Source organism: Balaenoptera ricei, chromosome 17, assembly GCF_028023285.1.
Source record: "Balaenoptera ricei isolate mBalRic1 chromosome 17, mBalRic1.hap2, whole genome shotgun sequence".
Taxonomy (NCBI): Eukaryota; Metazoa; Chordata; class Mammalia; order Artiodactyla; family Balaenopteridae; genus Balaenoptera; species Balaenoptera ricei.
The window spans coordinates 79,044,109-79,058,978 of record NC_082655.1 but is presented as its reverse complement, the minus strand read 5'-3'; the positions used below and the strand labels follow the sequence as shown (position 1 = coordinate 79,058,978).

At 42.1% G+C, this 14,870-nt stretch overlaps 1 pseudogene; it reads left to right on the top strand.

Annotated features, from left to right (window-relative positions):
* Positions 1-14,870, top strand: part of LOC132351758 (lipoxygenase homology domain-containing protein 1-like) — a 172,638-nt pseudogene that overhangs the window by 111,353 nt on the left and 46,415 nt on the right.

Genomic DNA, 14,870 nt, shown 5'->3' with positions numbered 1-14,870 from the left:
AGTGACTGGCGTACAGCGATGTGCTTCTGTAGGTAGGTTTGGACCTAGTAAGTTGCTCGGCGATCAGAACACAAAGCACTTGAGAATTGTTAGCGAATACCCACAGGGAGGCCGCTAGGTCAGCCAAAGTGAGGTGGTGGTGAGCAGAGGCGGAGGGGCACGCGGAGGTTAGTAGCGAGTGTAAGTCTGAGGGGATTTGGGGTAGGACGAGGCAGAAACGCCTCTGATGGGAAGCTGGATCCAGGCTGAGGCTGATCACAGGGAACCTGGGCACCTGACAGGAACTTGCCGTTTAGCTGTGATGCCGTCTTCCCTGCCAAGGATCGAGGTTTGAAGTGGAGCTGAGTGTACTACCCAGAGGGGCAGGGGATTGGTGGTAAGCTGCCCTAGAGAACAGTCGTTCTGCCTGAACAGTGACGTGTAACAGGGTCCAGCATGCGGAGAGGCTACTGAGCATCGTGGTTAATAGTGTGGGTTCTAAATCTTGATGGCACCACTTCCTCCCTGCATGGCTTGGGGAAATCACTGTGTTTCCCTGTGTCTCAGTTCCTTCGTATAAAACGAAGACAATAACAGAAACGACCAGGGTGCTGTGAGGATTAGGTACAATTATATCTATAAAGCGCTTACACAGACCCTGGTGCATCTTCTGTATGCAGTAGATGCTCATTTTTAAACTCCTTTCCCTGGTGATGAGATGTATCACGGGTCTTGAGCATCTGGCAGCAGCCCCACTGCACCAGCATCTGGGCTGGAGTGGGGGGGGGGGGGGCAGGCTGCACCGCTGTCCGCGGTCTCTGGTGCTGCTTCTCCATTTAGAACCGGGGTGTCCTTCCCCACAGCAATACATAGTGAACAGAACCAGAGGAACGACAAAAGGTTCACCCTAATCCAATATCAATATGAAATATATAATAGATCCATTGCTGATAGTGTTCTATGGTTGTTTTCTGGACTTAAAGTGGAGAATATTAAGCATTGCTTGAAACCATTTTATTCTAGGAAGCATAACTGTTTCTAATTCAAAATCAAATTTTTCCCAACTCCTGTGGTAGTCAGCATGTAATTTCTCTATTGCTTTACGTGTATAATAGGGTTAATAATATTTGTCTCTTGGAAGAATAAAAATATTTGTAAAGTACTTAAAAATTTCAAAAAATCTCATGATCCTCTTATGAGGTTGTATTTTGAAGGACTTGTGAGTTTATATACATAGAATTGTTTGGAGATAAAATTATCAAAATTAGAATAATGTAATAATTTGTCTTATTTACAATATCTTTGCCAATCTTATTGAAATGTATTTACTTACCCTTCAAAATTTGGGTCCTACGAGGTCAATATTGTTTCTATTATCTTTGTGCTAATAACAAGACCAATTATGAGGTAAATAACAATGTCCTTGTCCTTTGTACAAAAAACAACACTAATGACATATCATCAGAAAGACTTGTTGCTTGTTAATTGAGAAATATTTTTATATTGTGCTGAAACATTCCTAATAATACCTTGAATGCCCTTCCTCACCCATGAGGTCTTTACTTTTCAAAATACTTCTTAACAGATCCCCAAATGTTGTATGCATCTTTCACTCATTCTTTGTCTGAGAGGCTACCCTGTGCTGATGTTGTGCTAGGTGCTGGGGACACAGGGACATTTAAGATAGAAACGTGCCCTTCAGGGGGTGGGAGGCGTGGAGAGGTGGCATTAATTTACATGTCTAAGGGCTGAAGTGTGCCCCAGTCCAGGAGAGCAGGGGCAGGCTTCATTCTCGTGACTGTGAAGGGCGTCTGGAAACTCTCCTTAGAGGGGGCGACCTTGAGCTGAGCCCGGGGTCAAAGGTGTTCACCGGGGTGGTGGGGTGGGGAGGAGAAGAGGTGGGGGAGGAACATCCTGGCTGAGCCTGGAGGTGGGAAGGGGCCTTCTGGATGGCTGGAGGGTGGAGCAAAGCAAAGCCGTCCTGTGAGAAGGGCCTCGGGGGTCGAGGCTGCTTTCGGGGGTGCTGCGGCTCGGCGGGTATCAGTATCACCAGCAGAGTTGAGTTAAGCATATGACAGGCTTGCCGATCTGTAAGTAAGGTTAAAATACTGCTGTGGAAGTAAAGATGGGGAAAGACCCCTCTCAAGGAGCCAAGGGACGGTGGGTGGAAGGAATTCTTGGATTCACCACCTGGCGTCTGGGGGACCCTCCCCTGGGGGCTTCGGGGTGGAGGCGGATCTGTTTAACATTAGGGCCCGCAGTTCTCTTTCTCTTCCATCTCCCCTGCGCCGACGCTCCCCTCCACCTAGCAGGCGCTGCGCAAGCATCTCTGCGGCCGTGTGGTACCTGTCTTCATAGGCTGACCCCACCTTCCCTCCCCGTAACCAGGCCCGTGGAGGTGCATCTGCACAGGTGCACTGGGTTTTGTTACCTTCACTGCATCTCCCTGTGATGCTTGGGTTCGTGTCAGGGGCATGTGCTGCTGTGTGTGTGTCATCAAGCAAAGTGTGCCAGTGCCATAGTTTTTACTGTGCTTTGTGTGACTTCATGGCAGGCAGCTTGAAGACTTTTCCCTCAGTATGTGAACAAGCAAGTACATGGTAAGAGCTTAATTTACATGCATCCTCCCTACATTTCTTTGAGTACTCATTCAGTGGAGAGTTGCCAAGTAACTGAAACTGCGTCTAGACACAGAAGTTTCTATATTCAACCACAGGGGCAATTTTCTGAGCCACAAAGTCAAGTCCATGAACCCCTGTAACAGAATGCACAGAAGAAGATAAAGATGAAATGCTCAGATCTAAGAAAGGGCTTTGAACTCCACCAGCTACAGGGACTTTGTTCACCAAAATAACTCGCTCATGCCTTCCTGAAGATAAACCTCCAATTAGTAAGAAAATTTGGAGAGGAAAAAGTTAACAGCAGGCCTGCAATCTATTTTTTTTTTCCCCCTTTACCTGGGAAATGAAGGGGATGCCTCAGTCAAATCCCTTGCATACATGCTAACAATCAGACCTCCTGGAAAAAACACAAACGGTATCTGTAAGTAAAAAGATAATTGAGAGCTCCTGTCTGTGAAATGGTCTCAACAGCTGCTCCAGTTTTCTCTGCACAAGAAACCACCCCAAAACTTAGTGGCTCGAAACAGTGATTTATCGTTATCTTTCAGTAGATTGATGTGGCTCAGCTAAGTGGGTTTGCCTAGGTGAATCTCCTGTGATTTCAGTCCGATCGCTCTGCAGCGTGCTTATCTGAAGGGGTGGCGAGCTGAACCCTCCTGCAGCTCACTCGTGCGGCCGCAGGTGCTCACCTGGAGTTACCTACCTGCCTGAAGCCTCGCTGTGTGCCTCCGGGGGCCGCGAGAGAGTGTTCTGACAGACCCAGGCTGACTTCGACTCGCAAGTCCCAGAATGTCACTTCTGCTGCGTTGTATTGGCCAAGGGCAACCCAGACTCGCGGGGAGGGAAATAGACTCCACCTCTTTACAGAGCAGTAGGGTGGTCACGTTGCAGAAGAACAAGTGGGCTGGGAGTTATCAGCGAGGACTTCTGTAAATCATGCAGCATGGCACAGCAGGATACGCCTGGTTTGTCCAGGCTGCCTGTTGTAAATAAACCTGGTGTTTGTGGATTGGGGCATGCTTGGAAACTGTTCCGTGAGCTGGGAAATCAATGGGGCGTGATTGCTCTGCATGCCTTGTTTATATCCCACCTGTTCAATCTGAACCGGCACATGTTCTAATGCAGGCTGGAGAGGACCTTTTTGAGTTGTATCGGTCATCTAGGGCAGGCATCGACAAACTTTTATGATAAAGAGCCGATTAATATGCATCTTAGGCTTTGCAAGACGTGTGGTCTCTGTGGCAGCTACTCAACCCTGCCATGTAGCACAAGAGCTCCCACGGACAATCCATAAACAAACGAGGGTGCTGGTTCCAGTGACACTTTAATTACAAAAACAGGTGGCAGGTTGGATTTGGCCAGTGGGCCATAATTTGCCAACCCTGGTCTATGAACTTTCCAAAGGAAGAACGCTTAGCTTGTGGTTTGCTGGTGAATCACCAGTAAGCTTGGTATTAGGTGAGATCTATAAACTCTGTTGAGTCGGAGTTCCTAATTTGACTCATGTGGTCCCTTAGAGCCTCTTGAATGCCCATCACAAGGCTTGTACGTAATATGGACACTTAATATCTGTAAACCAGCTGGTTAGCAAGTATTATGGAATTCCAATTGTTGGCATAGCTTTGTGTCCTGAAGTTCAGGATTTTCTAGTTCAATTGTATATATACTTATTGCCCTTAGGTGCATAGGAATGTCAAACGACAGAGCCTATACTTTTCATTTTTAAAGTGAAAGTTCCTGTTAAACCTTACTTCCTTATTGACAAGAAATCCAAACTGTTACGGGCTATTTAGAGATCATAAAGTATATCTAGACTTCTTTAAAAATATTTTTGACACAAAAGAAAAATAAGCCTACTAGGACGAAGTCTCCAAGAAAATTTTTCTTTTTTCTGTAGCAGGATTTAGTATCTTCCCAAATTTAAGGTCAAAAGCCAACAAAAAGAGAATAAAATGGAACAGTCTGAGGTAGATTATCAACAATGGTATTTTTTAAGCCTTTCAAAACACTGGTAAACATAGAAATATTTAGACTTCAATTACATGAAATTCTGTTTCTTCCTTTGGGAGTTTTGAGTTAATAGAAATGATTTCTAAAGGGGTTAACAGATGACAGTATTTTTGGGTATGATTCCTTGGTTGAATAGATAGCAGCTACAAGGAAAGAAAAAAAAAAGAAAAACTTGTATAGACAGAATATCCGAACTCATGTTCTTTTGATTTTTTTGGTGAACAAAGTTTCACAAATTACAGAAAAAAACTTGTAACTGTGACACATATTATAAGCAATACAAAAATTATGAACCTATTTTTAACTCTGATAAAAATAAACTGTTTCTTAGGACAGTAGAATTTTAAATATAGACTCAAGAGTGTTCCTCTATGTTATTTTCTACAAATGTTCCTATTTTGTATTTTAGATACTGAGACATTCGTAGAGAAGTTAAGCGATCATGTTTTAAAAGTATACTATAAAAATATTGGAAAATACTTATTTTTGTCCAGCGGTAGAAAAGAAAATTATGCCCAGGAAAACTTGAAAATCAACAAAAATCACCACATTAGGTATTTCATTAGTAACTCCACCTTTGAAGCGCATGTCCTGGTGACGTGCTCATTCCAGAAGGGAAGAACACGAGAGTATTATATAAATCCATAGGTCATTGTTGTTTGTCTCTGTTTTAGTAAACAAGACATCCAAGCTGATGTGCAAACTCATTCCTGACCTTCTCCCCATGAGAGCACGATGCCGGGTCCCAGGGCAGGCTCAGGTGACAGGGAAGGAGACGAGGACGAGGTGGGAAAGATCTAGAAAAAAAAAGGAAAGAGATTCTTTAACTTCTTGAATTGTTCATCAAAGCCCAGGTGGAAAGCTTCCTATAAGAATCGATATCGTGATAGGATTCTCAGTGGAATTACAGTTTGAAATTTGCACGTTTCCTACTTTCCTGCATGGATAGCAGTTCCTCAAAGCATACTTGCCACGGGGTAGAAGGGGCGGAGGGGTCCTCTCTCAGGTCTGTACTCCTGGGCCATCTTGGCAGCAAGCCTCAAGCTCCGCCTTCATCATCAAATCTAACATTACGCAAAATTTACTTGACCCAAGTTGTGTTAAAGCAATCAGATATATGAGTGATCTTTGTGGACACATTGGGGAGGGGAGACTAGCATTATGTAGTGAAAGGAAGATAACGTCTCGGTGGAGACGTTGCTGAGACCTCAGGTGTCCGGGTTGGTGGTGGGTCTTAATCACATTTTGAAAATGTAAAAAATACGCACAAGGTGGCGTGTGTTCATGGAGCCTTTGGAAATAACAAGGAAGACGTCTTTAAATTGTCCCTGTAATCCAGGGGTGACCCGTGATGAACAGACTGTGTGCCCTGCAGAGATTCCCAGCAGACAGGACCTCCTCCTCTGTTACGCTTGACTGCCTGACGTGCCTCAGCGTCAGAGGGTTTACTGCTGCGGGGTTGATGGTACGGTTCTCCAGAGTGCACAAAATGATCAAATAAATACCATCTCAATTTGTCTTTCCAACTAAACAATCATAGAACAGGCTGCAGATCTTTAAAAAAAGATGTTTTCTGTCATGCTCTGCTCGCTCAGCCTTCCTGTGTTCCCAGCGCCACCGGGGCAGGGAGCTCAGCCATCCATTCTGCTTACATGATATGTTGTCTTTCTTTATTTCAAATACCTCTTCTCTTCATCCTCCCTCTCCCAAACCCAGCTTCCTTTGCTAGGTCCCACATACAACATCCCAACCCTTAAGGGACTCCAGTATTTTTCCTTGAAAAAAGTTTTAGCTCTTTTTGCTTTGTTTTCAGGTCTCCCGCATCCTCACCATGATTCTTCTCGGATCTCTAAACTGTGTCACTAGCCCCGGCTTGTGAAAGGGTGACTCCTAGTGCAGATAATGCCTTCATGTTAGGCTGTCAGCATGTCTGTCACCCATTCCCACCCACAGATCTGACAGTGATGCCTAAATAGACTCCTAAATCTGCCAGCCAAACACCTAGTGCTAAATTCCCCCAAAGTATCTGTTGTCATGAAAAGCCCACTGCTTATTTGCTCTGTAATTAAAATGCTATCATATTGCCAAAACTTTTCTACATGCTACCTTCCAAAAGGGAGTCCATGATTAGCAATGATTTTAATACTTCTTAACTTCACAAATTATTCACTTCATAACTAAGTAGATTACGTAGAATTCCTCATTTCCTAATATCAATATGGTTTTCCTCCACAGTTTCATATTGATTTCCTTTTTCCTTTGCAGAAGGAGATTGGAAGGTGACTGTTGTCACTGGGGATCTTGAGAATGCCGGCACCGCGGCAACAGTATCCCTTTATGTCTATGGAGAAACGAGATGTTCAGGTCCTATTATTTTGGGATCTGGGAAACACCAGCTGTTTAACCCCAACCACGCAGATATATTCAAGGTAAAACTGATATAACTTTCTTACTAAGACATATTACAATACACATTCTCTAAGATGGAATAGAGAAAAGTTTTGTTTGTTTGCTTTGGTATTGCGTTTGCATTACATTTTCTCGGTAAACATGAAATCTTTTATTCTGAGGGAGCTGGGACACAAAAATAATGACAGGAATACAAGACTTTTGTTTCTCCCCCGCTTTTTATTTGTATAAAGCCAACAAAGTATATGAACTTTAGAAAGTTAAAGAGTTAGAGTGAAAACATGTACTCCTAACCTTGCCGTCAAGTCAGATATTTCCATTTGGAATATCTTTTTCCGTCTTTGCCCGTATCCATGGAGCACAACAGTGCTTTGCTGGAAAGGTGGTCCAGCCTCCACCAAAGGTGGTCCAGGCTAAAGCACGGTCTGAGGCGTCAGATGGCCAAGATTCAAATGCTGACCCTACCTCTTACTGGCATGCTGACCTCTGCAAGTTACTTAACTGCTGTGCGCCTGAATATCACTGACCTCAGAGGGTTACCATGAGGATGAAATGAATTAATCCGTGGAAAGTGTTCAGAGCAGTACCTGAAATGCTCAATAAATGTTTGCTATTAATATTGTAGCACATAAGCAAATTTGTAGCCCCTGATTTAAACAAGGAGCTAGTCTTCCCAGTTATAATTTTTATGGATTAAATATTATGTATATGAAATTTACCACTGCATTTACCAAAGGTAGATGAGCACTTCGCTCTTGTTGGACATTTAAATGGCTTCTAGGTTTTAGCTGTTATAAATAATGCTGTAACAAAGGCATTTTTTACCGTAGTTTCTTCCTTTTTCTAACCAAAGCTGTTTTATTTCCTTATGACGCTTTCTGAGAAATGGGATTCTCTTGATCTATTCTGACAAAGGACTTTGTAAAAGTGTCTAATTTATAGCACAGTGCCCAGCAAGACATAGTAATTGGTAAATTTTAATTGTTATTAAATCATTACTACACACCCCAAATCATGGTGTTTATTTCTGCCATATGTAGTGTTTAATATCTTTCGTTTTTTTGCCCTGCAGTAAAACTGATGATATATTAAAAAAATTTTTTTAACTTTTTATTTTATATTGGATTATAGTTGATTAACAATGTTGTGTTAGTTTCAGGTGTACAGCAAAGTGATTCAGTTATACATATACATGTATCTATTCTTTTTCAAATTCTTTTCCCATTTAGGTTGTTACATAATATTGAGCAGAGTTCCCTGGGCTATACAATAGGTCCTTGTTGGTTATCCATTTTAAATATAGCAGTGTGTACATGTCAACCCCAAACTCCCTAAGTATCCCTCCCTCCACCCTTCCTCCCAGTAACCATAAGTTCATTTCCTAAGTCTGTGAATCTTTTAATTAAAATTTCTCAGCACCTTGTTGCAAGCTACCGTATGTGACTGTGGATCTATGTAAGTTATCTTCACTTCTTACCATTTTGTTAAAAGAGCTTTATGAAGATGAATTCACATACCATAACATTCACTTGTTTAAAGTGTACAATTTTTGGTGTTTAATATATTCTCAAAGTTGTACAACCATCACCACGCTCTAATTTGAGAACATTTTCATAACCCTCCCCCCAAAATCCATATGCAATAGCAGTAACTCTCCAACCCCCTATTCTCCAGCCTTTGGAAATCAGTAATTTACTTTCTATCTCCACAGATTGGCCTGTTCTAGATAATTCACATAAATGGAACCATACAACATGGAGTCTTTTGTGTATAGCGTTCTAAAATTTAGCATAATGTTTTAAGGTTAATCCATGTTGTAGCAAGTATCAGTATTTCGTATTTTATGGTTAATATTTAATTGTATGGATAGACCACATTTTATATAGCCATTTGTCAATTGATAGGCATTTGGGTTGTTTCTGTTTTTCAGCTATGAATAGGAATAATTATTCGGTATAATGCTGCTATGAACATCCACGCTTTTGTGTGTTATCATTTCTCTCGGGTAGACACCTAGGAGTAGAATTACTGGATCACATAGTAACTCTATGTTTAACATTTTCAGGAACTGCCAAATTGTTTTCCGAAGTGGCTGAAACATTTTTACATTTTCACCAGCAATGTCTGAGGGCTCTTATTTCTCTGCCTTCTCACGGAAATTTATTATTGTCTGTTTTTTGATCGTGGTGGTCCTAGTGGGTGTGACATGATGTCTCATTGTGGTTTTGAGATGCGTTTCCCTAATGACTAATAACGTTGAGCATCTTTTCATGTGCTGGTTGGACATTTGTATATCTTCACTGGAGAAATGTCTATTCAAATTCTTTGCTCATTTTTAATTGGATTATTTATCTTTTTACTAAAGAGTTTGAGTTCTTTATTCTGGATATGAGTCTCTTATCACATATGTGACTTATAAATGTTTTTTCCCATTTTGTGAGTTGTCTTTTAACTTTCTCAATGGTATGGGTTTGAATTACTTCTGGTGTCCTTTCAATTCAACTTAAAGGATTCCCTTTAGTTTCTATTGTAAGGCTGTTCTGCTAGTGATGAATTCTCGGAATGTCTTAATTAGCATGTAGAATTCCTAGTTGACAATTTTTCTTTTGTCTTTTGAAGATGTCATCCTACCGCTCTCTGATGTTTTCTAAGTCAGATGTTAATTTTATTGAGGATCCCTTGTATGTGATGAGTCATTTTCTTTTACCACTTCCGACGTTCTCCCCTTATTTTTGGTTTTCAGTAGTTTGACTGTGTTGTGCCTGGAAGTACACAGGCTTCCTGTTGGTTTTCACAGCCACTGTGGTTGCAAGGTTGTTGATTTTTAAGGATATTGTGGAACTGGTGAGAGAAAAATGGAAGTAGATCAAGTTACAGTACACAAACCCTTCTGTTCTTACCAAGGTTTAGAGTTTTCATTGAATAAGTACTCCTCAGATTGTTGCGAGCCTTTGGTTAATTTCCAGAGTTCTTAAAATTTTGATTTCAATCATTTTTGCTATTGCATTTTTGGAGGAGTGGAAACATGGAGGGACTCAATATGTCATTCCAGAAGTCATGCTCTCCCCTTTATCATATTTTGTTCTATCCTATTAAACTTATATTCCTCTATGAAATCTTCTGTTTATGGCTGTGATTTCTGTAATCTGCTGAAGACAAATAAGAACTGACCCAATGTAAATGTGACGTTGTGCCTATAATATGTCATGTGACCGAAACCATGAAATTTAAGAGCTACCAGCCAAGTAGTGTTGAAACACTGACTATCTCATTACTGTCAGAACAGTGAAAATTTCCCTTTTGTATAACTGGTTCATGTTGTATGTGGCAGTGGGGCAACTGTAATGTTCTCCTGACCCAATCATAGGTCTTGAAGGGAACCTTGATTGTAGGATGGTGTATAGAGAGTGGAGAAAGATTCTTCCTTCAAAAAAAGGCTTGCAAAATAATGTCAGGCTTTGCAGCAGTTTTGACAGCTACCCTCCGTAGACTTACAGAGTCAACCCTATAGGAGCGCCTGAAATGTCACTGAGAGACAAGCTGGAAAAAATGAGACATCTTTAGAAAAATGACCAAGACAAAATCAGAGCGAGAGTCCATTAGAGCAGAAAGTTTAAAGAGAGCAGGCAGAGAAGAGCTCCTAGACTGTAGGGGCTGGACCTCGTTCAGTTGCTAACTCCTGAATCTTATCCATTGACTGACATAGACGAGACACTCCTGAATATTCATGTTGAAAGCATGAAAGTTTAATGACAATGACTTGGCTGAAATCTGTTGAATATTTGCTCATTTCCCTTGGGGCACTCATTGTTAAATTTCCCTTGCGATCTTTCTCACTTGGAGGGCATCATAAAGGAATCCCATGTATCTTATATGGTTATTATTTGCTTATAAACCTGCCCAGAGATTCAGCTGAGCTTTTCATTGCATTTTTGCAAATTGAAACACTAAATAGTACTCTCTCTCTGTTGCTTGGGAAAAGTTAGTGGCTAAGCCCTTCACTCCTAGAAGGCAGTTTCCTGCTTCTGGTTTACTACTGTATGAAGGCAATTAATTTTGTAGATGAATAGGTTTAATATTTATTAAGAGCTCACAGGGCACTTGCACAATCATTTGAATATCGCTTATGTTCCTAGAATAGAGTGCATCATACATTTTTGCCTTTTTAAGAACAATTTATACCAGCAGGAATTAGAAGACCTCTATTTGAGTTCCAACTCTGACCTTTACTATCTAGGAAATGTGGACAAACCACTTAATGTTTCTAAGCTTTAATTTCCTCCTTTGTAAAATGGGTACAATAATACCTTATAATGCTACTGTACAGATTGAAAGAGTTCACAACTAAAGCACTTTATATAAAGCATAAAACATTCTTGTCTTTATATTCCTGAGGCTGATTCTTAAAATCCTGCCCACAGACTGGGGTCGTCTTCCTGATGGGGCGGGATTTAAGATAATTCTTCCAATGAATGAGGGCAGGAAGGCAGCTTGGCAGATGGCTGGTGGGTGGCTATTGCTGGGATGGGGGTCTGTGCAGAAACACGAGTGGCGGCTACAGGCAGGAGGAACTGCACAGGGAGCCCAGACTAGGTTGGCGACCTGGAGGACGGCAGTGAGTGTGCACGTAAGAGCAGGAGCGTTTCTCTTGGGCCTTTTCACTGTTTACAGGTTAGATGTCTATGCGGATCTACAGCTTATTAGCCATTAGCTAAATGGGAGCCAGCACGTCATTTTGATTCTGGCAAAACTCTGTGTGACTTTCTTCTTTATACTTTTCTTTTCTGTTCTCTCCTCTTCCCCTCCATCCTCCTCCTTCTTCGTCTCCTTCTTCTCCTTTTATTTATTTATGTGTTTGTTTATTTATCTTTTGGTGGACCTGAAGCTTGGAATTTGGTGATATTTCACACTGACTGCATCGGGCACGTAGGAATTGCAGCACTAAGCAGTGCCCCGCTGACACGACTGACTCTCCTGTGTTTGCCAGATCCTAGGGACAATTTACCTTGATTTTTTTCCTGAGTCACAGAAGTTGAAGTATTTTTGAATGACATCTACATCTCGACCACCAAATTTTCACATGTGCATTGTTACCGAGAAAAGCTGGTGGAGTTGCTCTGCTTAAATACAGAATAAACTTCAGAAACCGAAATCCCAACACAGAATAAATTACAAAAAGAAGGTAACCACTTTTCAGAGGGAATACATTTTCTCATTCAATGGCTACATATTAAACAAAAAGATTATGGGCCGCAGATAGTAATCAGGTTTTATTTATTGGAGGAATGCCAACAAAGAATGGCTTGACCCTCTCCTTAATTAAGCCAAAAACCTTTGTGAGGAGAAGAGAAAAAGGGCGTTTAATGAAGTCTGCTCTGAGACAGATGTTAGATGTTTGGTAAAGCTGAGACACGAGAGAAAAAAACTTCTTTCTCTAACCCCTCTCTGGTGACCTGGTGAAATGGTGCCTTTTCAATGACCAGCACCTCGATGTGTGGTCTTCATCACATCCTCTTCTGCCTTTCAGGATGGTGTTCCATCAGCCGTCCTTATTCTTCTCGCCTTTTCAGGATGCTTCTGTTTAACCTCTGCTTTCATTCTACCAACGTGCTTATGCCCCCGTGTTCTCAAAACGACCCTTGTTCTGCTCTGAAACGACTGACCGTTCTCCTCCCCTTCTTTGCAAAACCTTTTTAAATACTAATCTACCCTTCTTGCTTTGTCTCTTTCGCTTCCCACTCTCTCCTAAATCTTTGCTGTTTGGGATTTTCTCCCATCATTCTATTTCGGCCATGTTTTCTAAGATCAGCCGTGAAGCACTAATTTTCCCAGCAGTTGTGATCCTGGGTTGCTGGTCAAAGAATTGTGATAGGTGTGGGTGTCAGGTTCAGATCTCCTAGATTCACATTTGAGCCACTTGACCAGCTGTGTATTTGTGAGCAGCTATTTAAAATTGTATCCTCGGGCTTCCCTGGTGGCGCAGTGGTTGAGAATCTGCCTGCTAATGCAGGGGACGCGGGTTCGAGCCTTGGTCTGGGAAGATCCCACATGCCACGGAGCAGCTGGGCCCGTGAGCCACAACTACTGAGCCTGCGCGTCTGGAGCCTGTGCCCCGCAACGGGAGGGGCCGTGATAGTGAAAGGCCCGCGCACCGCGATGAAGAGCGGTCCCCGCACCGCGATGAAGAGTGGCCCCCGCTTGCCGCAACTAGAGAAAGCCCTCGCACGAACCGAGGACCCAACACAGCCAAAAATAAAATAAATAAATAAATAAATAAATATCCTCCAGACCCTAATCCACCTGCCTTTAAAAAAAAATAATAATAAAATAAAATTGTATCCTCTGTAAAATGGGCAAAAATAATTGCACCTATCTAAGAGTTGTGAGGATTGTGCGGAATATATAAAACCGATGTAAAATGTTTAGTACAGAGGGGGGCACACAGAGTAAACATTCAGAAACTTAAAAATATTTTTATTGCATTTGGAAAGCAAATGAACAGGAAAGTTTCAAGAAAGAAGAGGTGACTGTTATGGGCGTATCCCCCCAAAAGATGTTGAAATCTTAACACTTGGTATCTGTGAATGTGACCTTATTTGGAAATAGGGTCTTTGCAGATGTGATTAAGATGTAAATTAACAAGAGGTCATACTGGAAATAAGGCAGGCCCTTGATCCAATACGACTGGTGTCCTAATAAGAGAGAAGAGTGACACATAGGGAGACGGCTGTGAGGACAGAGACAGAGATTGGAAGACACCTGCTGTGAGCCAAGGGTGATGGCCACGACCAGCAGCTAGAAAGAGGCAGGAAGGACTCCGTCCAGAGTCTCAGACGGAGCACGGCCTTGCCGACAACTGCATTCAGACTTCCGGCCTCCACGACGGTGAGAGAACACGTTTCTATTGTTTTAAGCCGCCCAGCCTGGGGTGCTTTGCTATGGCAGCCCCAGGAAAATAAAACAGTGACCAGCAACCAGCTGCTTTGCAGGAATGGGGCATGGAAATGGAAAGAAAAAGGATGAAGTTGCCAACAAGGAGGCTATTACTGAGGGAGCTGATAGGGAAGTAAAGAGTCTGTCATGGTGTGAAGAGAAATGGTGTCTGTAGATGTGGGGCCTTTCCCCTTACGCTTATTGGTTGACGAGAATCAGGAGATTAGACGGAGGCACGACAGGGTAAAGAGCAGGACTTTGACAGGAAAAGGAGGTTGTCCACTTTTCAGTGGGAGGAGAAGGTGTCAGGGGAGAGACGTTTTTTTGCATCGAATTGCTGAAGAGAGCTGCCGCAAGTCTTAGAGCTAGACCCCTTGAAGGGCAGAGTGACCCACCGATTTAACTGCCACCAAAAGCACAGCTGGAAGAATAGCTTTCATATACGGGGAGGGCACCTCTTTAGAAGCATTGAGACTAGAAATTAGGATAAGAAGTAGATGTAATGACAAATGTTAAGGTGGAAATAAAGTGTGATTAGTTAGGCCATAACACTTGTTTTGAAAATATGAATTTGTTCCAACATGATTGATATATTAAGGAACAATTTGAGCATAACTAGAATTTCACATGTGTTAATTATGCATAAGATATCCACAAGAAACACAGAAAACTCCACCCAACTGAACCAGGTCACAAGGGAGTGTCAACTTAATTGAACTTGTTTTAAAAAGCTGCTGAGTTTATACAACTGGTAGATACAATCAACCCGGTCAGACCCTCAGTGTTGTGTCAGTGCATTAGTTATGACCTCTCTGGCAATGACACCAGGTGCATGCTCATGTAGTGGAAATGTTTTTCATTTCCCTAGATTTTTTTTCCATGTCTGCAGGTGCCACAGAAGGCAAATGAACATTGTCA